At 39.2% G+C, this 26,861-nt stretch overlaps 1 protein-coding gene and 1 long non-coding RNA gene across 4 annotated transcripts in view; one reads left to right on the forward strand and one right to left on the reverse strand.

The window, feature by feature from the left end:
• The window catches only part of LOC101949407 (ubiquitin-conjugating enzyme E2 E2), a 313,447-nt gene that overhangs the window by 130,318 nt on the left and 156,268 nt on the right, over window positions 1-26,861 (forward strand). The window lies entirely within an intron of this gene.
• The window catches only part of LOC122172144 (uncharacterized), a 36,492-nt gene continuing 10,327 nt past the window's right edge, over window positions 697-26,861 (reverse strand). Inside the window, exons 2-3 of the long non-coding RNA XR_006172187.2 lie at window positions 4,690-4,752; window positions 697-1,043 (exon numbers count right to left, since the gene is read on the reverse strand). This is a non-coding gene — a long non-coding RNA (uncharacterized LOC122172144). The remainder of the gene's footprint in view (window positions 1,044-4,689; window positions 4,753-26,861) is intronic.

A 26,861-nucleotide genomic window follows, 5' to 3' on the forward strand; every position in this document is an offset into this window, starting at 1 on the left:
CTCTGTATCTGTAGGCAAGCCCTAACACATTATAACTTCTCTTCCTCTGTCCTCAAAGCATTATATGGCAGTCACCATCTTTTCGCTTGAGAAGCGGGCAGTGTCACTCCATAATCTGCCAAAGGGTTTGATGCCAGATCTCTTATTTTATGGCTCTGCCTCAAGAAAATTCATGTCTTTCTATCAGCGTTACTTCCTGCTTATACAGTGCTGCACACATTGTTTTGAAAGTACAGAAGCATGTCTTTGTTTCTAAAAGGTTTTTAGCTTGTGTAAATTGTGCTTGGTCAAGTGAATTTTTTTTTTAAATGCTCTGTAGGAGGTAGGGAGAAAAGAAAATTTGTTCATCCTTGTGTACTATAATTCCTTTCCTTACTTCTGAAGAAAGGAAATTTGCCCATTATTTGTGCGTTAACTAAGTTCTTTTGTTACCCTTTTAAAAATCATACGTCCCTCCTTATAGGTACTGCCTTACCTATTAGATAGGCAAGGGTTTTTGTTGTTTTTTTAATAGAATACCATGTAATAGTGTATGTCAAGCTAATTTTGTTTGGATCCACAGGCCTACTCTATTAATGCTTCTCAACCCCAAGACGCTGTAATTAGGGACAGTGATCTTCAAAATGAGGGTCAAATACCCCTTGAAATGAGAAACACAATGAAGGACGTCAATTTTTTTTGTTGAACATGCTTTTATTTTATATATACATGTACAAGCATGCAAATAGCCTGGAATTTATGATAATGGAACTAAACAATGATTCTGTGTATTAACATGCTTTATTTGGAAAGCCACTATTTACAATAAAATAAGAAGTCCGTTTGCTCTAATGTTCACTGTTTTATTCTGTGATTGCCTTTTTTGGGGGCCAACTCCTTTACCCCGTTCTACACCCTGGCTGCTCACGTGGATGGACCTTACAAGTTTTGCTTTAGCAGCAGAATGTCTATCTTGACTCCTAAAATCAGGATATTCATGATTGATGTTGGAGGAGGTCCAAAAGCACAAAACATGGATACAGATTGATGCTCATCAGAACAAGCTAGAAGAGATAATTAATGAGTTAGCAGTAGCCATAACAGCTGTACATGGAAGTTCCGTGAGAGAATGCATAGATCAATTAATGACAACACAAACAGCAGAGTGGTCCTCTAGTCATTCGTTGAAGGCCCTGTACTAGCTGCCATGACACTGGGACAAATTTACTAGCTGAAGAGATTTGTCGAAGTTGGAAGAGTTGTTTAAGGAAACTTTTTTCCTGATGGTTCCAAACACTCACTTCGCTGTCTACCAAGCAACATCTTGGGCACTCTGGCTGCAACCCTCCTGTCCCTGGTGTTGCCTCTCTGCCTTTCTCCTTCCTCTACGCCCATGTGCTTGATCTTCCTGAACAAATTTGGCCCATCCCGCCCCTCCACTTTGCCCTGAACTTCAGCACCCACTTTGCAGCAGGGAGCATGTTGGAATCCCAGGTAAGGGTAGAGTGAGGACATTGGCTTCAGCAGATGCTACCAAACGTGCTCAGCAACAGCAAAGCAACCCATTGGATAGGGGAGCAGATTGTGGCACTATACCTTCCCTCTTTCCCCCATTCCGTTTTCGCTTCACTCTGGGAATGCATTCCACTGAAGTTAGAATGAGTGCAGCAGCTTCTCTGGTGACTAGTGCACATGCGGATACCTCTGGGGCATGGTCAGTAACATCCAGGTAGCAAAACCTGAATGTGCCCCTGACTAATGGCTACATGGGATTGTGGGAGAACTGTAAAAATTGGGGTCACATATAGAATGTCCCACACAATGTAGGACTACACTTCAGAGATATACTCTTTAGTGGGAAATTGAGGAATAATATTAACTAATGTCTTGGAATTTTTTAATAAGAAGCAAAGTGCTCTTTATCATTTTATATCTCAATTTTATTATAGTTCTGTTAGGGGTTGGCTTTTTGTTTTTGTTTTTCCTCCAAGGTCTTTTATTGGTAAATTTCTGATTTCAACTGGAATTCATTATGTACATACCATTTGTTTTGTATGAATTTGGCGTGAATTACATATAATACATATATGAATTACATCTGTGTCACATGCGTGGTTGCAGCCATAAATACAGTTATCTAAACTTTGTGACCCCCAAGAACTATGTGGGTAACTTGCCAGGGGCTCAAAGGCTTGGCAGTATTGCATATAAACTTGTATCTATAGTATCAGAAATAAAGACAGGCATGCATAATACTTGCTTGTGCTTATGGCACTTTAATAGATGAACAGACGCTTTTGTTAAAGCAATGAAAACAAAAATCCAAGCCATTCATAGATTCATTAGAAAGGAAAGGGCCTGTAGGAATCCTCAGGTACTACTACTGTATCTCTAAGGTTTAGTGACATGAAGAAGGACTATAGGCTGCATTTAGGATTTAAAGGAACACATCTTTATTTCAGGCCACACTTTGGGCTTGTTTGCAGTAAAACATTTGGACCTGTCACCCTTCAGGCGAAAATTACATGTATCCAGATGGAAAATGAAACTAATTAAAATTAACATTAACTAAGTTTAAAATAAACTAAGCTTAATTAAATTAGACTTTAACACGAGGTAAAATATCAACATGTATTAAAATTTCAATTAATGATGGTTGGACAATAAACAATTCTTGTATTGAAAGATACAACTGTGATATTAATTACTCTACAGCAGGACAGTTTAGCTCTATGGGCATGCTCCTATTGAAGTAAATTAGAATTTCTCCATTAATGGGAGCAGAATTTTATTTAGGCTTATCATTTCACATCTACTTGAGTGTCCGGTTTCAATTTTTTTTAATCTTCATATTCCTCGCCTGTATGCTAATCTGTATTTTTGGGTGATTACTATTCTGTCAATATGGATTTATCAATTAATTTAAAAACAACTATCTCAAGATTAAATCAAAAGTTACCTACTGTGGAGGAGAGAGCTGTGCAAATAACTGATTTTTTTCAGTTCACTGGCAATTCTGAAAAGCAGTAATACAAAAAAGCCTTTGATTCAAACTGAAACTGACATTTTTCAGAATTTTTGGTGAATCAGAAGAGTCACAAAAATTTCTGCTTGGGTTGAATGAAACATTTTGTCCAACTGAAACTGAAGATTTCTTTTTTGGTGTTTTAAATCTTTTGAAATAAAAGCAAAGGAAACAAAGACCTAGATTCACAAAATGGTGGAGGAGGTTCTGCTGCCCGTATACCCACTTGCCCAATAGATAGGGCATTCACCTGGGATGTGAGAGACCCATGTTCCAAGCCGCACTCAGGAGCAAGGACTTGAACCTAACTGCCCTTCCCCCTGCATGAATGTCCTAATCACAGGCTATAGGGTATTTTGGGTTGATTCTCTCCGTCTCTCCTGTTGTAGCTGTTCCAGTCATTAGAACAGGAACTGGAATCCAGGGGTCCCTCATCCAGTGAGTGTCCTAATCACTGGGCTATAGAGTCATTGTGATTCTTTGTCTGGTCCAAAGACTATTAAAATATTTATATAAAAATTGAACAGCTTCAACAGTAGAGACAGAGAGAGACCCACACCAGAATAACATAAAGCCTGATAATTAGGGCACCTACTTGGGAGGTAGACATACGGGTTCAGATCCCTGCTCAAGAGCCAGGGACTCAAACCTGGGTCTCCCAGGTCAGTGCCCTAACCATGGGCCATTAGATATGGGGAGCAGCAGCACCACTGCCACTGTTTTGTGAATGGTACCTAAATTCCCTTGTGACTCTAGCCCCAAAAATCAAAATATTTCATTTTGACATTGTTTTTGTTGTTTGTTTTTAGCAAAACAATTCATGAAATGTCGTGGTCGACCCAAATTTTCCCTTTTTGGGGGGGGGGGGGGGAGTTTCAGCTGAAAAATGTTGCCAGCCATAGTTGGAGATGTCCTTCACCTGCATTTTGATGGCTTGTCATTCCTGCATCTGAATAACTGCGAAGGCAGACACAGCACAAAGGAATATTAAAATCTGCATTAGCTAGCAGTGTGATTGATCATATGTTTGTCCACAGAGTCATAGTAATTCATGCTGTTCAAAGGCCTAATCACTACCAGAATTTAAAAAAAAACACTCTCTAGATTTTAGACTTGCATGGAAGAAAAGCAAGAACAATTTATAAAAGACACAATGCAGTTACTGAAAAAGAGACATATAATCTAAACCATACGGGTTGCATATCTGGGTTGGGTAGCTTTAAAAAATCATGGATTGTCATTTTTTTAACCTGCATATAAAGGGCTGTAATTGTTTCTTGGATATCTGGTTACTATACTTGCCCTTTAATATTACCTGGACAACCTTAGTGAAATTATGTCATTAATAGATCATATGTCACTGATATATATGTTACGCTTCTGGGCCTGATTCAGGAGAGCATCCTGATTTAGAAAATGCACTTAGGCGCATGACAAAGGCCCATCAGTGGGACTTAAGCATGTGCGTAAAGTTAAGCCTGTGCTTTCCTGAAGTGTGGACTGTGTTACAAAGTATATATGATGTTGTTCTATAAAGGCTTTATCAGAATCAGTCTGGCAGGTGCATTACTTGTCAGTGGCAAACCTACAGGAGAGCTTTGCAGATCATCCCAAACATATATCTGTACATTCCACATAGTTGATAGAAAAACTATTTTTCAATTATTTTTTTTAAATCAGCTTACTGTTTTGTTTCTTTGATCATCAATGACAAACCCCTTTAGTGCTATGAATCCAGTGGCCCAGACCTTTGAAGGAAAGAAAAATATAATAAAATGTCAAATATCTATAAATTACCTAAAGTATTTCTGTACATGAAAATGTAATTAATTCAAAGTCTTGAGACATCTTTAGGCTACAAAACTGAATGCTGTGTCTCCCAGGGGAAAGATGTAAATCTCCGATTTATAAAGCAGCTTATAAGGAGTCTGGCAAGAATGAATAGAATAAGAAGAGATATCTCTTGGACTTGATTTTTTTGTTTCCTCTTTATAAAGGAGGAGGAAGAGAAGTATTTTAGGGAAAACTGTATTCCCCACCCCCCTTTTTTGTGTCTGATTAGAAATTAACGTATGTTGTAGGCAGTGGTGTTGTAGCTGTGTTGGTCCCAGGATATTTGAGGGACAAGGCGGCTGAGGTGATTATCTTTTATTGGACCAACTTCTTCATGACTAACCATCTATCTGTTTCTTTAACAAAAAATAAAACCATCATCATATAATGAGAAGTTTTGGCAGTTGAAACTGTGTTTAATCTGTAAACAGGTTAGTAATATTTAATACTTCAGTTTGTATGCTGGGGATTTTCTTTTGTTCCTAACAGTTCTATATTTAAGATTACAAGAGCTTCCAGGCAGAACTGTTTGGGTAGTAAAGTGATGAACTGACACCAGATTACAGAGCAGGGGGAAAAAAAACATTACGCTAACAGCAGCCAACAGCAGTTAATGGTTTTCAGCTGTTGCTGATCTAATTGATCTTGTTTCTATAACAGAAAGCAGTTTTCTGTGATTCATATGTCTTCTTATTGGAATGTATTCTACTCCCTTGTTTTTTAAGCTTCACTTACTCTGGTTTTCCATTTTCTTAAAAGCCATCACTAACAATGTGCTCCTTTTCAAGCTAATATTAGTTCAAAGAAACCTCTGTCAGTCTGACTTAAAAAAAAAAGAAATCAAATCTTCCCTGTTTGTCACAGAACAAAATTAATCTTTGAATTAAAATAAGAAGAGAAGCAGACAGATTACCTAAATTCAGCTGTGCATTTCTTACACTCACTCCATACACTGAATTGTTGGTGCCCAATGACATCAATCAGTTATTGTTTTTGATTCATACTTAGCTTAAAGAGGGTGGAAGGAAAGGACAACTATAAGAATAAAATTGATAAGAAACAAACATCAACACCTGTCATTCTAAACCATTACAGAAAGAAACTTGTTTTTTCATTAGAAATGTGCACACATTAGAGAAAATTCCTGCTAAAACATTTAAAGTCATCCACATATATCTTCACATGTATTTCTGTTAATACTAAAGGATTTTCACGTTCAACTAAAGAGCAGTATAGAGACCCTAAGCAGTACACTGCTCCACAGAGCGATTCTGCTGACCTGTACTCTGTGAAAAGAGAATCATTGCATGCATGGTCTGTAGCATTGTTGCTCTTTGTATTGTGCTTAAATAAAATATTGTGTATAACAAATCTGCTCTCATCTTTTCCCAGAAAAAAATAGCATATAGCACCTGTTTGAATGTGTGCAGGTGTCTAATCTTACATCTCTCCTCACCCCTATAATCTCCTTTTGCCCTTGCAGAGGTAATCTAGTACCACAATGGGAGACAAAGTAACATTTACAACCTAGAAAGCCTAATTGCCTCTTGGAGGGAAATGGGGGCTGGATATGGCTGAATATATTTTTCTTTCTTCTTTCAAATGTTGATACAGTGTCCCCTGAGGATTTTTCCTGTATGAGGTCAAATAACCTTGTTCCTTTGTTCACTCATCCCTGGCTCATTCTGAATGCTTGGGGCTATTTTCTGAGTATTCCATTTCATTTCCATTTAATACTTCCACCATTCTTATTTTTTCTTTCATTTATCAATTCAGAATAAGTTTACATCATGTGAGCAGAAAAAAACAAAGAGGTGACTTCCATATACAACCTTGTAAATGTCTTTTTGAAGAAAAAGTCCACAAAAACAAAACTTGAATGTATAAATAAGAATTATGAATATGAATTCAGCAGAGCACTTAAATCCAAATCTAAGCACTTGCTTAAGTGCTTTTACTGAACTGGGGACTAGATACCGCAAAAAGATCAAACTCTGCCACTCCATAAGCTTTTCCCCTGAGATAAAATGGCGTACTCACAGAACAAGGAACATCTAGCACAAGGAAGGATGACAGTATCCAGCCCGAAGTAATTATGCATTCGTCTTTGGGTAGTGTCCCAAGGGGTGCTCCACTTCAGGTGTGCTCATACCTCTTGAACTTTTAATCAGAGATTTTTGGTAATAGTGCATGTTGTTCAGCCTGCACATGTGCCCTATGCTTCCTCATGCCCTGCTCAAAAGCTATATAGGCCTGTGGGACAAATGGCCCTCAGTTCCTTCTCAACCATCTTGGGCTGAGACGGAGCATTAGTGTGCCTTACTTTCGAAGTCTTTTAGCCTGGTTACCTTCATTAGTTTGTTTTTTCTTTAGTTATTTTCTTTCCTTTTTTATTTAGGGAGACTTTCTCTTGATCCCTTTCCCCTTTGAGGAGGGGGCCCTTCCCCTGTTAGATTCTGTTGCCCCAGCATATGCCGCTCTCTGCAAGCTTCAAGCAGTATGTCTCTTGCCGGGAGGCCATCCTGGTCAGCAACAGGCGTTCCCCTTGTATCTGCTCCTTGGGAGAGTCTCATATCCCATAAAGTGCTCTATCTGCTCCGCTTTCAAGGACAGGGCAAGAAAAAAATCACAGCTAAAACTGAGACTTTGAATGATTGGGTGTTTCCTCCAAAGGGCCTGAGATCCAGGCCAGGAGATCTTTCCTGGACATTGGTTGCTGAGTGGACACTGTGCCCGTCAACTTTGTCACATCCATCTGGGTGTATGGTAGGTAAATCCACAGAGAAGACCCATAGAAAATGGAGTCATTCTCCACAAAAAGAGTCCACCTCAAAAAGACCTTGATCCCCACAGAACATGACCAATGTGGGATACCTTGTGTCCCACTCGGTATAGCTGAAGCTCTAGACACTCTCAATACCAATCCCCTTTATGTCACAATTCACCTATTTCACAAATGATTCCTGTGCTTTTCAGGAAGCCAGGATAACTTTAATTATCGAGTGCTTGTATTCGGCCTTTTCTCTGCTCCAAAAGTGTTCTCAAAGGTGCTGGCAGTGGTTGCAGCTTACTTTCGGCATTGGGGGATAATTGTTTTTCCATACCTTAATGACTGACTACTCAAAGGCTGGTCTTACAATAAGGATGTCAACACCATAAAGAGGATGAGATCTTTTTGCTGCAAGCTAGGGTTGCAGCTCAACATTGAGAAATTCGTGTTGAGCCTTGTACAAAGAATAGAGTTTGTAGGCGCCTCCTTGATGCTATATCAGCCAGCGCTTATCTTCCCCCTCCCCACCAGATTCTTGACATTAGCAAGTCTTGTCTCAAAGATTCAAATCAGCCCACAGACCTCAGTAAGAACTTATCTTCAAATGTTTGGACACATGGCAGCCTGAACCTTTGTGATGCTGCGTACAAAGCTCTGCCTTTGATGTTTCCAGTTTTATATTCCAAACAAACACAGCTTAGTCTCTAAGGTGCCACAAGTACTCCTGTTCTTTTTGCAGATACAGACTAATACGGCTGCTACTTTGTAGCTTGAACCAGTTAGTGTTGGTCCCTCAACGGATATGAAACTCTCTCAATTGATGGAGGGCCCTCAGCAAAGTCTGTATGGGGATTCAACCTCCTCCGTCTATCAATATCATGATGACTGTGTCCTAATGGGCTAGGGAGCACACCTGAGGACCCTCACTGTCCAGGACAAATGGCCTGTCCAAGACACAACTGCACGTTAATCTCTTTGAACTGAGGGCAGTCAGGATTGCCTGTATCCACTTCCTGTCTTTAATCAGGAACAAATCCATAAAGATTCTCATGGACAACATAGCTTGCATGTTCTGTATCAGCCAACAGGGAGGGGCCAAGTCCCCTTCCAGAGCTTTACTGCTTCAGTGCAAAAGGAACTGGTGCATAGCCAATTGTCAATTCTTCTTTTGGCAACATATCTTGTGGACATACAGAACAGGTTAGCAGACCACCTCAGCAGGGACGTTTCCCAGGGATGAATGGGAGTTGGATCCTCAGATTCTCAATCAAATGTTTTGGACTTGAGTGATTCCAAAAATAGACCTCTTTGCCACTGTGGCCAACAAGAAATGCTAACACTTTTGCTCAAAGGGTTGGGGGGCTGAGTCCTCTCTCTTTGGGAGATGCCTTGCTCATTTTGTGGACAAGACGCCTTCTATGGCTTTCCCCCCATGCCCCTGATTCTGAAAGTGATCAACAAGATCAAGCACGACAAATCCAGAATTATATTAATTATTCCCAACAGTGGCCCGGAGAGATATGGTATCCTTATCTGATTCATCTAGCCATTTGTAAGGCAATCAGCCTTCCATTCTTTCCTCACGTTCTCTCCCAAATCACTAGCCATACGCTTCATCCCATTCTGAAGATACTTTGTCTTGAAGCTTGGCTCTGATGGTTCATGGGACTAGAATTGACCTGTTCTAAGGAGGTACTATTGAACAGCAGGAAAGATTCCATGAGATGTACATATCTCCACAAGTGGTGAAAATTCAGCCTGTGGCGTGTCCAGAGAAGTGTTCCCACCTGTTCATTCTTCCCTCTCGATCATCCTTGACTACCTCCTAGAGCTAAAAAAACCTATGATTTTCTGGGTTTATCAAAGTCCACTTGTCCATTCAGCGGTTGAGAAATTCTCAGTCTTCACCCATCTTACAGATTTTTTGGTGTCTATCACCTGCTTGTAGTATTGGAGAAATAGGGGCTCTAGTGGCAGGTCCTCCATTTAGAGTATTTTTCAAGAACAGGGTTTCATTACGTCCGCACCCAAAATTTTTACCTATGTGTCTGTCATCTGAGTTTCATATCCATCTGGTTATCCCCCCGGTAGGGTTGGTTTTTGTTTGTTTGTTTGTTTGTTTATCAAAGCCTCATCATTCCAGAGAAGAGGCTATTTTACACACTTTGGATGTTAGGAGGGCGTTAGCCTTTTATTTGGAAAGAACTAAGTCATTTAGGAAGTCACTCAGACTGTTCATGGTTGATCCAAAGGTTGGTGATTTCTTCCCAGAGACTCTTTAGGTGGATTTCTGATTATATCATATTATGCTATAAATCTCTAGATATACAGCTGCCTTCTAAGGTGTTGACCCATTCCATAAGAACTTTATCTACTTCAGCAGCATTACGCAAGAATGTTCCTATTCTGGACATTTGTAAGGCTGCCAATTGGTCTTCCATGCACACCTTTTTCAAGCATTATGCAGTGATCCAGTCTTCTAGATCAGATGCTGCCACTGGAAATGCTGTGTTGTCTTCAATCTTGGACTTGGCTCTGAAGCCTTTCCCTCCCACCTTCAGCAGGGGGTACTGTTCAGTGGTCACCTGAATGGGAGCACCCATAGGGACACTACTCAAAGAAGAAAAAGAGGTTATTCACCTTGTGCAGTAAATGGAAGTCTTCGAGATGTGTGTCCCCATGGGTGCTCTACTATCCATCTTCCTTCCCCCTGTTTCAGAGTTTCCTCTGGGACTTCACAGTGGAGTCAGAACTGAGGGAAGTTCACTCACACAGCCTTATATAGCCTTGGAGCGGGGCATGAGTACACATAGGGTTCATGCATAGGGCAAATGGGCACTACTACCAAAAAACTCCAGTTAAGGGTGCAAGGGGTATGAGCACACCTGAAGTGGAGCACCCAAAGGGACAGACATCTCAAAGAACTCCAGTTTCTGCACAAGGTGAGTAATCTCTATTTTTAGTGGCATAAGAATATATGATCAACAATCACTGTATGAAGATTCTTTAAAAATCCAGTGGATCAAATAATTGAACATGAAAGCAAATTTCCAAATTACCTGAACAGTCATTTTTAAACAGATATACTAAAAAATCTTTCTCATCGTCTTGGTCAAAGAAAATAAATTGTGTCTGATTGGTATATAGCCACAACTTTTCAGTGAAACAAATGGAAGGGTTAAAGTCTAATGAGGAAAACTCCCTGTCAAAGAATCATGAGCACTTCCAAACTCATGTAAATATGAAAAAGAGTCAAGAAGTGAAGTAAAATGGAAACTAAATATTGGCTCACCTTACCAAGGGTCATGACAAAAAACTGTATTTGTGTGTGTGTGTGTGTGTGTGTGTGTGTGTGTGTGTATATATACACACACACAGAGTATAAGTTTTAAACAAACAATTTAATGCTGTACAGAGCAATGATGATTGTGAAGCTTGGTTGAGGTGGTGAAGTTAGAGGGTGGGATATTTCCTGGGGAATGCTTTACTGCTAAATGATGAACTAGCATTCGGCTGAGCCCTCAAGGGTTAACACGTTGTTAATGTAGCCTCACACTCTACAAGGCAGTACAAGTGGAGGGAGGGGAGACAGCATGGCAGACAGAGACACACACCCTGTGTGTGGGAGAGAGAGCGAGAGATGTGCATTGCCCCTTTAAGTATGGTGACCCCACTCTAAGTACACTGCCTTTAAAAAAAATCAGGAAGTTGAGACAGCAGCTGCGGCCAGCAAGCTCTCTTCCTCCTGAGCCCTGTCCTGTCCCCACCCTGCTCTATATGGAGAAGGGGTAAGCAGGGGGCAGGAGTAGGGGGGAGGGGAACACCCTGACATTAGCCACCCTCTTCTCCCCTCCCCTGCACAGCAAGCAGGAGGCTCCTGGGAGCAGCTCCAAGGCAGAGGACAGGAGCAGCACATGGCAGTGGGGGGAGGGACAGCTGAACTGCCGGCAATTGGTAGCCTGCTGGGCAGCTGCTGCACAGGGAACTTAGGGGAGCGGGGAGCTGATAGGGGGGCAGCCGGTCCACCCTGGTTCCAAGCCCCCACCAGCTAGCTGCAACGGGCTGCTCTTCCTGCAAGCAGTGGACAAAGCAGGTGGCTGCCAAACAATGTTATAAGGGAGCATTAAGCAACTTTAAACGAGCATCTTCCCTAATTGATCAGCAACGTATCAACAAACAACGTTAACCGGGATGACTTTAAGTGAGAAGTTATTGTATTTATCCCCTTCTGATGGTAGACTGTGTAATCCTTACAACTGAAAGATAAAATTGAAGTGAGGTATTCAAGATACATAAGATATATCGTTTAAAAAAAAAACCCGAAATGAAGCAAAATAATTTAAATTTAGACTAGAACCCAAAGCCATCTGTTAAATTAAGTGAAAATTTGTGATTAAAAAAATGTCATTGTGTTGTAGTTTATTTTCATTCATCTGCACCCAATTATAAAAGAGCTGCCAAATAAAGCTACCCACTGGTAGTTAATTCCAAACTAATCCAGAAAGCCTGAAAACTTTCATAAACACATTTTGTACAGCTTCTGCTCTCTGCAGGTTCCTGATAAGACCTGCATTAAGCTATGGTCTCATTAATCTTGGGTCTCACATTTGAAACTAACAGAAATGCACTAACTGTGATCATTTGAGATCTTTCTCGGGTATGATACTGATGGAATTTACAAAAGAAATACACACTCAGATCCATTTCTGTCATACAATGCCAGCATACTAACAGCAGTTAACAATATCTAAACTTGAAACCATCAACAAAGACCTCAGTAGATAGGTCTTTCTTCCCCAGACTAGGAATTGTTGGAGAATTACTAAGGTCCTGTCTACACTATTTGTTATTTCACACCAGTGGGCTGTAAATTCTAGTCTGCACCGGTGTGTTGTGCACTAACTGGCCCATATGGACCCTGCTGGCAAACACTAAAATTACGGTAATATAGTGTGCGTTAACGAAGTAATGTTTCACATGGGATTACATTAACATGCTCTCGGGAAATTTTAGTGCACGTCAGCAGGATCCAGTTAGTGCACGACAAACTGGTGCGGACTAATGCACCCTGTAGACAATCTGTATGACTTACTTCAACTTAGTGCTGTACAGGGACTTCTTAGATTCCTAATGTCACCGTTCACAGAGTCAGCTGCACCTTTGACCCCCTCTAGTCATTCTGAGTGGACCCACACAAGTGAAGGCCCTGTGCCTTCACCCTCTCAGGATGGAATTCTATGAGTCTCCCACTCTTAGACCAGAACTCCAGGCTACGAAACTGTTCCAGCCATGATTGCTTAGCTGGTCTGACTGGGTTTGGAAGCTGATTCTAGTGGTGAATACAGTGACCTGAAACAACCTTTTCAAACCAAAGCATTGTTTAATCACAACAGTAGACCAAAGTATAACGAGAAAAGGTGGTTTAAAACACAATAAAAGGTCTATATGTATATCTTTCTTACCTATAGGCTTAGGTACACCTAGCTTATCCCAGACTCCCCAACCTTTGGGCACTAGGGTTCAGTCTGCTCTACAGCAGTTTCTGCCTCACTTTCTCTACTGTTCTTCAGGAACTTTTTATCCCACACAATGTTCTTTGTTCTATTTCTCTACACACACACCCCGCCCCCCTTTACAAACTAGAGTCTTGAGCTCAACATGGTTGGAGATAAAATATCAAAAGTGAATGATACCGGCATTGTCCTTTAACTACCAGTATATGGGACTATCTGAAGCTATTGCCCCTGGCTTGTATTAACCCCTTGTAATCCTATAGCAAACACCACAATAATAAACAAACAGATGGAACATAAAATATTCAAAAACTAGGAAAGCCAGACCTATGTCCTTCATACTTAGGGCATTTAAATTGTCCTGTCAAACTCAAAATAATACTAATATAGTATAACAAAAATTCTAATCACTAAATCTAATTACCAAAATTAGAAAATTGTAATTCCTATAATTTTATTACATTCAGTCAAATCAGAAGTTGCCATCTTGACAAGTTGATCTAGAGAAAGATAGAGAATGCAGAATTGACATAAGCACAGGAAGGCAGGAACTTCTGAGAATTTAATTTGAAAGTAGCTTAAATATTGTTAATTAGATTTTATTTAAAACAAAAAAATACATTCAGCTATCTATACTGGTTCAAATGCTGCCTCAGTCATACCTGGGTGATTTTGTTTAATTCAGTAACATAAACTAAGGTGTAAATTATGTTGTTGTTTGGCCCAACGTGTTTGTCTTGTCCTCATGTATGAAATGAACATTGCCATGTGGTTTGTAATATCAGCTATGGCTCATGTGCCTGTGTGTGCAAATGTAGTAGCTGATATTTCAAACTGTACAGAAATATGCATCACACCCAATACCGATGTATGGGTATAAACACTGTATACACATACCCAATCTGCCCTATATATGTTTAATTTTAAAAGACTACATTAAAAGAATGTTATGGTTCCCAAGTCAAACGCATGAAAGTTAGGAAATGCCACAATTGTGGTTGCCTGTGCAACTGCAATATTTTGCCTGTTTGCTGTCGAGGTTCAGCTGCATGTGGTATGCTGAAACAGGATGCTGGGTGATGCATTCGCAGGGCTAGTGGAATGTTGTGGGATTTTAACAGCGCAGCTTCCAGCAAGCTCTACTAAGCAAAACACGGATCAGAAACTGCAGTTTTTGAATCAAGCTATAGCTTGGGCTAATCCAAATCAACTTTTATGTGCAAAAGGCAACTCCCTGACCTCAGGGCTGTCAAGCTTCACATTCTTATTGCAAACCAGTCAGGCATTAGAGCATTTCAAAATAAATAAATAAATCAGAAAAAGTGTAAAAGTGTTTATAAGAGATGTTAAATACAATGATCCTTGAGACACCCTAAGAAAAGTTAAGGGAATTCCAGCCAGACTGGAATGTTACATTACAAGTATTTCTCAAAATTGTATTTTGAAAACAGGGTAGGATCTGCATAATTTTTGAAAGATATCTATTTTTTAAATTACTTCAGATATTAAATTAAAACTCAAATTCTGCAAAAATTGGAAACAGAGGTAGAGGTAACACTTGGCATATGTCCAAGCCATTATTTAGAGCTTTTTAAATTACTAGTTTTGTAGTTTGAAGTTTGTCTCACTTTTCTTTCTATTTTGAGTTAAAGTTGATTAGTACTTCTTAAATAAGAAATTGCTAAGCCAATCATGGTAAACCAAGCCACGAGGAAACATTTTTTTTTTTTTTTTGGTAACACTATAGTCCAATTGTATGTTCTGTTGAATATCTTTTAAGCCACCCTTGGGCAGAACCTAGTTGTAAACAAACTGTTGAGTTAGACTTGGAACAGCCTTTTAAAAATAACTTTAATAAATAAACATTGTCTTGCATGTGTTTTGCTCACAGGGACTCTCCCTTTGAAAAATTATGTGTGATTACATATTTGTAATTTTTTTCACATTTCATTTTCAAGCACATAAAAGCTTTTTTAAAATGAAAACTTCTGTTTTATTCTGTAGTTATGTTCTGTCATTTTAATGAAAATTGCTGAAATTATAGAAATCAACCCCTATCTGTAAAGTGCCCAACATATTAATTTGTAGTGTATAAATAAATAATAGTAATATTCAATAATAACTGAAATGGGACATTAACAGCTGGGTATTAACTTCTGATGTAAAGAACTGCACAGAGGAAGTAATTTTTGCATTGCATAACAACAAGCTTTATTGGTCCTAAAAAAATGAGGAACTATACTGTATATTCTTCAGTTCCATCTAGTGCAGGGGTCTCAAACTCAAATGACCACGAGGGCCATGAGGACTAGTGCATTGGCCCGAGGGCCGCATCACTGACACCCCCCCTCGCTGCCCCTGGCCCTGCCCTCACTCCACCCCTTCCATGAGGCCCCGCCCCTGCCTCATCTCTTCTCCACCTCCTCCCCTGAGCGCGCGGCTCCCTGCTCCTCCCCCCTCCCTCCTGGAAAGTGCTAAGCGCCACCAACAGTAATTCACCTCACTCAAAGGACAAAGCACGCACTTAGTTAGATTTACTTCTGTTAAAGCCCCCAACCCCCCCCCCCCCCCCCGCTGCACTGGGCTGCACCACCACTCCACCCCTGCTCTGCCTCTTCCAGGGGTGGCAGGTTTGTAGAAATTTTGGTGGTGCCCAGAACCTCCCCCCGCACCAAACTCACCCCCACCTGCCTAAGGCTCTGGGAAGGAGTTTGGGTGGGGGAGGGGGTCTGGGGTGCAGGCTCTGGGATGGAGTTTGGGTGCTGGGTGCAGGCTCCGGGCTGGGGCAGGGGGTGGAGGGTGCAGGCTCTGGGATGGAGTTGGGGATAGGAGGGGGTGCAGGGGTGAAGGCTATGGGGCTGGGGATGAGGGGTTTGAGGCATTGGAGAGGCTCAGAACTAGGGCAGAAGGGAAGGGGAAGGGCAGCCTTTCCTGGCCAGAGTGGAGTGGGGCACTAGGACCCTGCGGCATGCTGCCGCAAGCTGGCAGAGCGGAGTGGAGTCAGCATGAGCTGCAGGCTCCGGGTGGTGAGGGGGCAGCAAGTGAGGCCGGGGAACACTCGGGGGAGACGCGTGGGGGTGGCAGGCGGGGCCGGGGGAGAGACCCGTCCCCAAACATTGGGGAGCAGCGAGCAGGGAGCTTAGCTGCCACATAAAATAACTCGCGGGCGTGAGAAGCATAGGGGGAGTCGACAGGGGAGCATGAGCAGTCGACCTACCACAGTGATGGACACCATGGTAAGTAACTCTAAGTACGTCGACTTCAGCTATTTTCATAGCTGAAGTTGCGTAACTGAGACCGACTTAGCTCCCTCCCCGCCTCCCCAGTGTAGACCAGGCCTAAGGGACAGACAGAAATCTTCATTATTAAGGTATGGAGCAGGACATTGCAAGAGAGTAGAAGAGCAGGTGGAGCTGAAAAGTGAGAGACAGAACAGAGAGCCAGAAAGGGTAGGTAGGTGGGCCACACACCCACCTAACTGGAGCTGTGAAAATGAGGACAACACCACAATTCTTGTGATGCTGACCAGCACTTTAGATGTGCACAAGATAAGCCAAATCCAAGACGCTTTGAAGTCAAAGGAAGTTTTGCTGTTTATTTCGATATCATCAACCTCTGGCCTTTAGGGAACATAAGAGTTTCCGAACAGAATGGACTATCAAGCGTGGTATTCGGTCTTTGACAGGAGCCTCCTGTATGTTTCAGAGAGAGATTTAAAAGTCTATTAAAAAGCATTTGCTTTTATCTATTTAATTTTTTTCTTTTGATTATCCTTTTATTCTTGTATTATTAAGGGAAAGTGTAAATAGTAGTGTTTAATTGCCTTTCACATTATCTGTGTGAGTGTGTGTGTGTATATATATTATATATATTTTATTTATAATAAATAGTACAAAATAAATAAAATTCTCTCTATATAAATTTCCTCTAACTCATCTTTGCAAATTACTCCCAGGCCTACATTTTTTTCCAAGAGTAGCCATTTTGTCTACTTCAGTTTTTGGGTGCCCAATTTAAGATGCCTGGCAAGGGCCTGTTTTTTTCAGAAAGCAGGTGATTAGCATGTATAAAAATCAGGCTCCTTTTAGGTATTTCAAAGTGGGCACCCAAAAATTGAGGCATCCAAAAACACAAGTCATTTTTTAAAATGTAAACCATAGTAATCTATCTGATTGATTTAGCTAAAGTCTCCCTTTATATGGCAGACTCCTTCGGAAAAAATCAGTTTGATTTAAGTGAGAGTGAATGAAGATGTAAAGAAGAGAGCAAAGATAAGAAAAGAAATGTTAATGGTCAGAGAAGTCTGGATGAGAACTTGAGAAGGAATAGTGGAAGCTTAGGCTTGTGTATAGAGAAGAATAACAGCCTGGACACGCTTGCAGTTCTGTTTTGTAAAAATACTTACTGTTTACATAAAATAAGGTAAATATAGGTTAGCTTAGGAAATAAAACTGCTGAAAATAGTTCAAATAAAATTTAAAACATTACAAAACATAATGCAATCCAGTGACCGCCCAGGTTTTATCTCTGGCAATAGTATAAACATGCCTTTATGCTTCGTGTCCATAAAAAAAAACCCTAAAATTTCCTTCTGAACAGTATAGAGGAGAAATTTCCCCACGTTAACTACCATTTCAGATTCCTGCTGTTGCTACAGCACTTTTAGCTAGTGCAGGCAGGGGGTTAACAGCAGTCAGTTTGGACTTGTAGTTTGCTACTGGTTTTGATTTTTTTCTCTTTTCTGTCTCTTAGTTTCTTTCTATAATACCTCCTTTGGAGATCATGTATGCACAGTGTTGACAACTCTTGTGATTTTATTGCAAGTCTCATGATACTTGGTGGGTTTTTTAAGTTCCTGAATTCATATGAATACATGAGACTCTTACGTTTGTTTATAAAAAAAATTTCTAGCCCACCTGGTTGTGGAAAAAAGCTTGAAAAAGGATCCAAATGCACCCTAAAAGTTCAAAAAACAGAATGTAAATAAAAGGAACCCTTTCTGGTATTTATTTTTAAATCTTATGATTTTTGAATTCTTGGGGTTGGCAATACTGCATGCACAATGCAGGTGTTTATAACATTTAAGGGTTGTGGAATAGATATAGTGAGAATAAAAGCACATTTTAAAAATAATGTGAAACTACTAGACCTGTCTGTCTAACATTAGTATAGATGCCATTGCTGTCAAAATCAATGGAAACAGCAGAAGTACTCAGTGAGCACTCTATTGCTGTCATTTCACATAAGCATTATTGGTCCCGTGATGCTTTTATTTCTTATCAGGTCAAAAAGGACCATAGTAACATGTAAGAGACGCTGGGAATGAATGGTTCAATGATAACTGAGTGGTTTCATTGTAAGACCTATTAATCCTGCTGCTGGAAGTTCAAAATAATTTATTTAACAGTAGCTGGAGGTTCTTTGTAGCACATTGCTTCACAAGCTTTTACTAATTCTTATTGAAAGAACCGTAGAATCTTTTTCAATATAAATTCTATACAATGCATACTGTATACTATATGATGGATGAAAGTGCCTGCTCAGTTTTAACTATTACAATGTTTGTGAAAGAACACTTAACAAATAGAATATGTAGCCATTTGCATATAGATCACAAATTTGGTAGTGATATATATATATATATATGATAAATTTTAGAACCATGAGATAAATTGCATTCATCCTGCACCATTGGCCAACAAACCTGCACTTTGCTCACTAGACTTCTCCATTTGGACTCCTTATAATGTTCCCTAATATCAGAACATCAGCTATTTAAAAAAAAATAGAGTAAAATAATTGTTTTGTTCACCGCACAGATGAATTTTTCACCCAGCTCTATAGAAGTCCTGAACTATTGACCATTATAAGATTCAATATCATGTGAACCCTAAAGAGCAGAAATGGGAGCTTTATTCTATTAGAAAGTTGGGGACCCCATTTTCCAATGGTATAAGTCAAGACATTAGTTTCTATTTCTGGTAGGTTGAGAGATATGGACTTTAAAATTGCACCACTATGATTTATAGAGAAGCCATTTTAAATAATTTTTACAGGTTACTGAAATGTATTCATTATAATTTTACTCTTCCTCCAAGGCCTGTAAAGTATGGACTTGGTAGTAAAATTGCTTGCCTTTACAACTTACACAAAGCTCTTCTTTAGAGGCAGAGATATAAGAAATAGTACCAATAAAAATTTAAAACTCTCTAAAACATATCTAAAATAGATTGTTGGCAAAATATGTGAAATATACAAGATAGATGATAGTATGGTATGGTGTGAAGGTTTTATGGACCCTCATTTGGGATGATCTGTATAAACTAAGGTAACCTCTCCAGTCTTATGTGGATAAAACCTTTGTGCTACATCAGTGTGTGTGTGTGTGTGTGTGTGTGTGTGTGTGTGTGTGTGTGTGTGTGTGTGTGTGTGTGTGTGTGTGTGTGTGTGCAAATACTTTCTTTTTTTTTTTTCTTTTTTTTTTTTGTGCTCACCTGTTTCAAACTGGAATTTCATTATTGATCTGTTCTATCTTTAAACCCTCAGTTTCCATCACACCTGCACCAGGCTTGCCAATTGCTTGTTTTTCTTTGTTTTCAGTGAAAATCACAGGTGTTAGAACATTTTTAAAATTGTTTGTGTATGAAATTTGACTTCTGTTTTGAAATGTGTAACTTCTTGTTTGATGAATCATTGTTCCTCAGTACAATTTTTTTATGTCTAATCTCACCTGATTGGAATTCCATACTTATAATTGTAATGTGACATCACTTTTGCACTACAGCAAAGCATTTAGCATCCAGATAACTTCATAAATACTTCTAATTTTCATGTTCTAACCTGCCACTTCATCATCTTTACCTTCAGTTTTCACTTTTCATTAAAAGAAGAAATATTTTATACATTGTATGCATGGGGCCATCCTGTCTTCAGGATGTAGATGTTCAAAAGAACTGCACCTTAGATGGGAATCACAGAGCATAACTGCTGGGTCCCAATGATGGCTGTCCCAAAACCCTCTGGTTTTACATTCCATGGGCCTTTTGCGGTGTCTCAAGCTGCACAAGGCATTCCATTAAAGGTTTAGAGATCCAGGGTACTAGTCCATGTGCTTTAGCGCATACCTTCCTGAATTGTTGATAGACTCTGCTGGTGAGATTGCTTGTGTTCCTGGCACAAATAATGTGAATGGGCAGCTCCGTAGGGATTTGGTGACCACTCCATTTTGGCCAATATACAGATGCAAATTTATGCTGGAAAGCATTTTAGTAAGGAGGTTATTGGGGTGGGGTGAGGAGGTTGTTTATGCTGATCCTATTGAAAGGTGTCACAAGAAAGAGGAAGAAGTAGCTGCTGTCAATTTTGTTTTAGAAAAAATGAGCAAGGTCCTCAGTGTAGGGAGAGGGGGAGGTAGGGAGAAAGTTTCAGAGAAGTTGGAGGTGGAGAAGACTCAGCAGGGGTGAAGGCAGGAGAGCTGATCAATGAAAATGAAGGAAGACTGAATAGGTAAGGGTGACAGAACTAGCTGGAGGAACTTGACATAGAAAAGCCAAGTCTCCAAAAGTGCTCTGTGCACAGCACCGTGGGAGCAAGATTGGAGATAGGTAATGCAGATGGTTGAGTTTAAATTGAAGATTAGAAAGGAAGACAAGGTAGCATAAAAAGGGAGCAAAAGAATCAAATATATAGAAAAGGAAAGAGTTGAAACATGGACAATAGAGTTAAAGGGTATGTGAGTGTGAGCAGGAAGGAAGAGACACAGAATGGGTGACAAGGATATAGGGTTTTGAAGACTGAGCACTGCAGTGCTAGATATGGGGAATTAAGAAAAGGGTTAAGGTTAGGAGGCAGAAGACAGTGCATAAGGGAGTGATGATGGGAATGTGAAAAGAGGAGGATTCAAAACCCTTTACTATCTTTGGTCTCGGAGGCAAACAGAGTATGGAGGGAATAAAAGCCGCATTCTTGATCTAGTTCAGGTAATACTGAGGCCTCAGCAAGGCTTGCTGTTGCCCTGGTGAGTTTGCATATGAGATTTTTCACTATGGTAGTTCTGTGTGTTAGAAATGTATATCCAGAACCATTCAGCTACTTCAAGTGAAAATCTGAAATCTCAATTGTAGACCTCACTGTCATAAGGATCCAAATTTTTGATTAAAACTGCTTAATCCAGTGTAGCTTCTAATTGTGTTCATTGTTCAATCTATATGTGTTTAATATTAAAGGGAGAAAATAAATGAATTACTAAAGCCAGTATAATGAATTAATTAAACACTTCCTTTATATGTGGTTTTTGATCATTTGCTAAGTGGGTTAAATAGCCAAGATTGCCTTCCTTAATTTAGTTTGCATACTGAATACACAGGTACACAGTGGAATAAGTGAAAAATGCTATAGTAAGAAAACAAAATTTATTTTGTGATTTAACCCTAATCAACCATTGCTAATGTGCTATAAAATTTCACTTAAGATAGATACCGACTCTCATTATTAAAGTTAATGGCCTCCAGTTGTCTCATCTGCCTTATTCCAATATATTACCCATGCAGAATCCATAATTTAATTATCACCTGTTAATATTGGTTCTAAATTCATTTTGGTGCTTTTCGGCTAAAGTCGCAGTGATGAGCCAATTAAAAACCATTATCTGGCTTCTCAAAGCATCAGACTTCTCGTTAGGCTCAACAGTACATTACTCTATTGGGACTTTCAAGATGGAACATGCTGCTCTCAGGCCTGTAGGGATTAGCTAAACAAAAGAATGTTTTTAAAGGAAATTTGAAATGTTTTCTTCTGTGCAATGTTGTAATTTTCAGATCTGTAGGTTTGTGATACATCGTAGTTTTCTTCCTTTAAGCGTATTTGCATATTTGAAAAAGTATAATATGTGACTGAACTGAATTACAGACACACTGGATATTTTTTTTAACCCTAAAGGAAAAATTTGATTCAGAAATATACATGAAGTAGTAACTGCAAGGATCATGTTGGATATCATCTGTTTGAATGAATGTAGTGAAACATAAAATGCAGCACATCATAACCTTAGAGATTTGTAATGCAAAAATGAACAATTAATTTATGCAGATGTCATCAAAGGGATTTGAAAGGACAATAGCCACATTGTTTCAGTTTCATTACATTGTTCATTAGCATGAAAGGCTGTTTTTCCTTTGTGTGTGTGTGTGTGTGTGTGTGTGTGTGTGTATATATATATATATATATATATAAGTATAAATATTGATGGAGTTTCAGATTGGGGGTACTTCTAATTCATCCAAATCTGTATTTTGTTACTGGCTGTTTGGAAAATTGTAAACTATGTACATCTGTAATATTTGTGATTGGGGGTATGAATGCATAATATAGAAAAATATGTGTATACTTGATCTATAAAGCTGTAACGTAACTTTATATAGTTTTCATAGTTCTGTCACCATGTATATGATGTAACAGGGCAGCAGACTCTAGGGACCAGATTCTCTAGTCCACTAAGGCCGCTTTGCTCTGCATAAACTGCACAAACTGGCCTTAAAGGGTATATGTACACTGCAATAAAAGATCTGTGGCACAGCCGTGGCAGGACTGGGACAGCTGACTCAGGCTCATGGAGATTGGGCTGGGGGGCTATAAAATTGCACTGTAGATGCTCAGACTCTGAAACTCAGCGAGATGGGAAGGTCTCAGAGCCCAAACTCCAGCCTGAACCCAAACATCGACACTGCAGTTTTTAGTCCTGCTGCCTGAGCCCCCCAAAGCTCAAGTCAGCTGACCTGGGCTCAGTGCCATTGGTTTCTTTTTGCAGTGTAGACCTATCCAAAGTGTCTGGAGAAGCCAGTGGAGTATTCCCCCTTTTTAGAGAAACTACGCCAATAGTGTAACCCCAGGCTGCCCCTGCAGCTCTAACTTGCCCTGGGACCATGGAACCCGGAATTAGGAAGCTACAGTTGATTCCCAGCAGCCCACCCTCTCAAGTGAATCAAGAATCAAACCCTAAGGGACTGTGCATGTGGATGCAGAGTTCCGTTGTTAAAGCATCCTGTTATTAGATACTTGAAACTTGCATGAAGGTGCAATAGAATTATCTCTGAGTCCACACTAGGAGTTAGGATTCAGCTCCAACTAAGCTATAAATGAGGGAACTAAGGTCTGGGCAGAGAGGTTCCACAGGAAAATAAGTAACAGACAAGCTTGTGGAGAACACTTCAGCTGGTAAAATAATATCCAACTCGTATATATCTCTTTTCATCAGCAGATCTCAAAGCACTTTACAGAGGTGGTCAGTGTCCTGATTATATAGATGGGGAAACTGAGAGGTGAAGTGACTAGGCCAAGGTCACCCAGCAGGCTGGTAGCAGAGCTGGGAATGGAACCAAGGTCCTCTGAATCCAGTCCAGTTCTTTATTCAGTAGGCTACACTGGTATTTGTACTGGTATTTTAGTTACTAATTAAGCCAAACCCCCCAAAGGGGGGGTAAGTTTAGACCATATACTAGTATTTTATAAGGAACAGGGTGGGAATTCTGCCTGCTTACAAATGTGTATTAAAAAAATCTCTTTTTTGTTTTTAGGTGTTTCACTGTGGTATAGGCATATATTCTTTTGTTTAATAAAAAGCAAAACAGGAAACCAGATTGTTTCTTAAAATAATAATTAAAAAAGCACAGACAAGAAAAGAGTGAGCACAGATAAGAAATAAATATAACTGCAGTTATCAGAATCTACATAGTGATGACTACAAATGACCATCAGAACAAATATAACATGCTGCACTGTACTTAAAATTCCTGCTTTATAGTGTTAATAATGTTCTTAATCCAGACTTTGGACTGATCTAATTTTTCTCTTGTATTTTTAAGTTTGAAAAGGCATTTTAATGTAAACCACAAAATTGCATTCTGAGATAACATGCATTACAAAATTTTACTTGTTCACAAAGCCAGAGTAAATAATTTTCTTTGAAGGGCAAATAGAATATCATTAATATTTTCATCAGTCATCATGATAGAAGGCAAGTGAGTAGATTTAATAAATTGCCATGATAATTTTGCAGAGCTGTAAGGGTTTTAGGGAAATCACTTGACCCTCACAGTCACAAAGTAATTCAGAATGAAACTCTGCCATTCTCAATTCACTCCATGAGGTAGCTATAGAAAAGGATGTGTTAGGCAAGATCCTGCAATCCTTACTTGGGCAAAACTCCCTTTGAAGTCAATGGAAGTCTTGTCCAACTGAAGAACTGGGCCCTATGATGTATAAGGATACCAAGTGTTAAAAGATCATGATTACCAACGTACACCAGTGTGTATCATGGATAAAGTTTCATCTTGAATACTGTTTCTTTGCTTTTAATAGTTTGATTCAGGTGCTTGACCTTATATAAGAAGAGTTTTTGTGGTTCAGTTCCTTTTTTAATGTTAGTTTTAAAATAAGGAGAAGGGAAATAAATGCCATAGATCAGAAGGGCTTTAAAATCTCATATCAATGAATTACTTGTGATTTAACTATGTTTTTAAGATAATTTCTAAAAGGTATTTTAAAAAATACTCCGTAATATTTTCTTAGCAAGTACTCTCTGTGAAAGCATTTTAGCAATACCAGGCATTCCAGATTATAGATGGACAGTACCAAATATGCTTTGTTCTATTTTAGGTAATATTCCAAATATGCCTTTGTTACATATATCACACTGCACTGAAGCTGCGTGCATTGAATTTGTATTATGGAAGCACTGGTTGTGACCCATATTTAAGGTTGAGTTTTATTTTGCACCAAAAGCAGGAATTCTACTCTTTTGTTTCATATCAAAATTACAGCATATCTTCCGCAAACATACAGTCGTTACTCTTAGTGTAGAATTAATTTTCTGTGAATGTACATTGAGCAAATCATTCGAGCCAACTTTCTATTTCATTTTAGAATGTATGTTGTCCATCATCTTTAAACCTTACATGCTTGTGTTGTCAATGGTTTTGGATCTTAAACAGTTCTAGTATATTTTTTAAGGCTCTTCAGTTCTACTTTAATTATTTGTTTGTATTTTAATAATAAATCCCTATTTCCAAGGAGTTTATGACTTTGCCATATAACGTTATCTCAGCTAAAATATAGGATCTCAAGAGGGAAGTAATTTCCCCCAAAATTTAAAACAAATCAATTTGCCCATTATAAAGTTTTAACAACAACAACCCCAAAACAAACAAAAACTTTTGCAAGGTCTTGTAATGTTAAAAGGCTTGTTAAATGAAAATCTGCATAATGTAGACTGAGTTCTTTTGGTACTTAAAAAAATGTAAACAGCTGACATATCAAGGTTTAAAAAGCAGCTATTACATACAATATCAGACCAAGTTGATACTGATCTCCATCTCTTGTGAAGGGGAGCTTCCTGACAGCCTGAATAAGTCTCAGGACACTAACGGTACATCTACACTGCAATAAAAAGCCTGCAGCACCAAGTCTCAGAGCCCAGATTAACTGAGTTGGGCTCGTGGGGCGCTGCCATCTCTCTCTCTCTCTGTTGAATTGAAGGGGATTCCAGCTCAAGATTGCAGCTGTGTCTATATAGCTTGAGGAGAGAGGCTGTGTCTCTAGTATGAAAGTCCCAAGCAATTAAGATTTTGAAGGGTATTCATTGGCATAATTTTTTAAAAGTGTTTTCAGTTAATATCCTATGCACTCCAGAGTATTAATTTTTGGATTATGTGAACCAGAGGGGAATGTGCAGTATCTGCTGTTTTCTGACAGATTTATGATGTCATGTCAGTGATGGTACAGTCAGTAAGTTTTTTCTCACTGAAGATTTCTATAGCATGAAAGTTACATGTAAAGCAGAAGATACCATGGATACATTTGATGAATGTTGGTTTCCAAAAGTGAAATTCTTTAGGGGAGATTTTCTTTAAACTGATGTAGAGAGATCTTTTGGTTCATAAGATCATGTATGCAGCTGTATTGTAGTTGATTAAGTATGGGGGCAGGGATTATTGATGATGATAATGTGGAATTACTGCTTGTCATGTACCTCATGGGGAGGCTTTGATTAGATGTAGGGTTTCTTTTTCTGTCATTGTTAATTTGTTTAGAGGCTTCTTTTAGTAAGATATAGTTAATTAATTATAAAAGAAATGCCCAGAGGTAGCTGTCTTGTCCATTAGTATCATCACTTTTATAGGTTAAGACGATCTCTCTTTTATGTCTTAATTTTTCCTGAGATGGCAGTTATTTTGAATACAGAGTCAGACGTAAAAGCTAAAGATTCCCTTCAGAAGCAGGGCGTCTGCTACTTGTGTTCTTTGGATATAGGCTTGTGACAGCAAATATGATCTTTACTACACAAAGAACTTGATAGTTGCTGTGGATACCAAAAATATGACTGAGCAATAGTTGTTAGCTGAGATTTGGCAGTTTGCTATTATGAGGCATTAAAATAATTTGCAACAAATAGACATTGCTGAAAATAGATTTCATGGCTATAAGAGCAACTGACTAGGTACTGTGATAGTTCAAAAAGATGTGAATAGTCTCACAGAGTATCTGCAAATAACCGAATGGAGACCCTCGGAAGATCACTTGCTTGCATGCTTTCACCTAAACCAATCAGCACCATGGTATTGGAAAAGATTAATCATCAAAATGCAGTAGACATACTAATGACTCCTAAGTGCCCAAGTTGATCATGGATCTTGTATTTAATACACAGATCCATAAACTAGTTTTTCAGGTTGCCTCTAAAACCAAT

The sequence above is a fragment of the Chrysemys picta genome, chromosome 2 (assembly GCF_011386835.1).
Source record: "Chrysemys picta bellii isolate R12L10 chromosome 2, ASM1138683v2, whole genome shotgun sequence".
Lineage (NCBI taxonomy): Eukaryota > Metazoa > Chordata > Testudines > Emydidae > Chrysemys > Chrysemys picta.